A 1156-nucleotide genomic window follows, 5' to 3' on the forward strand; every position below is an offset into this window, starting at 1 on the left:
CACACACACACACACATATATGTTGTGAACCATTTTAATTAAAGCCTAGTTTTATGGTTGTTATGGTGGTAGAAGAAGTGCAAAGGTACAAATTAGCATCAATGTATACTTAGAACAACAGATGTAAAAGTACTCATTCTGCACAAGGACTACCTATTTTATAATAATATATTTTATTATATTATTGGATTATAATCATTGACAAATCAATGTACATATCACTTTCATGTTGCAGCTAAGCTAAGCTAGGTGGGGCTTCTTTTAATAACTTTATATACTGCGGTGTAGCTTAATCTATAACAATATATGATATTTTATTTGTTAATAGTATGGTGTATTCCGAATCTGTAAAGTGACTAATGACTAAATGTTTTGAATAAATGAAGTGAAGTAAAAAGTACATTACATACAGAATGACTGAGTATTATAGTAGCCTACCTCAAAATTGTTACAAAAAACACCTAATACTTCTTAGTTGGTATAATTGTTCATCTTGTCCATACTAGGCATAAGGAAAGCAGTTTCAGCGAAACAGATTGGTAACAAAATGCAGTCTTCATTCTGCACAAAAATGTATTCAAAAGTTAAACTGAACCTTTGAGGCTTTGGCAGAGTTAAACAAAAAAGTGATTTTGTACACAATTCCCTCTTTGTTTTCACATTTCTCAGCTGCAGCTCAGCAAGGAACCACAGTCAGAAACCAAATAAGGGACATTTTGCCACAACAAAGATGATAACTTCTATCTTTGCAGACAAATTATGTGGTGAAAAATCTCCTCCCCTAGGATATTCCTACTTTAAAGGCATACAATGCAGGACTTCCCTAAAAGACAGTTTAGGCTACAGACTCATACAAACATGATCCCTCACAATAATTACTTATGACCCACTGGAAGTGTGTGGTGGTGTCTTTATCTGCATAGGCCCTTTTTTTCTCTCATTTTGTTATGTCAACCTTTGGGCAGCATGCAGGGTATGACTTTGGGAATATAAAAACGTAGATGCGTAGCTACAGGTCTGTGTGTCAGTGTCTGTTTGACCGAGTGCAGACAGGAGCTACACTTCACCTGCATTAACACAAAATCTAGAAATATGGCAGCTTCCCGCAGGGTTGCATGGAAGTGTGGACGTGTTATTTGTGCTTTAGAACGTAACC

The sequence above is a fragment of the Morone saxatilis genome, unplaced genomic scaffold (genome assembly GCF_004916995.1).
Source record: "Morone saxatilis isolate NCDOM2014 unplaced genomic scaffold, NCSU_SB_2.0 Contig8, whole genome shotgun sequence".
Taxonomy (NCBI): domain Eukaryota; kingdom Metazoa; phylum Chordata; class Actinopteri; family Moronidae; genus Morone; species Morone saxatilis.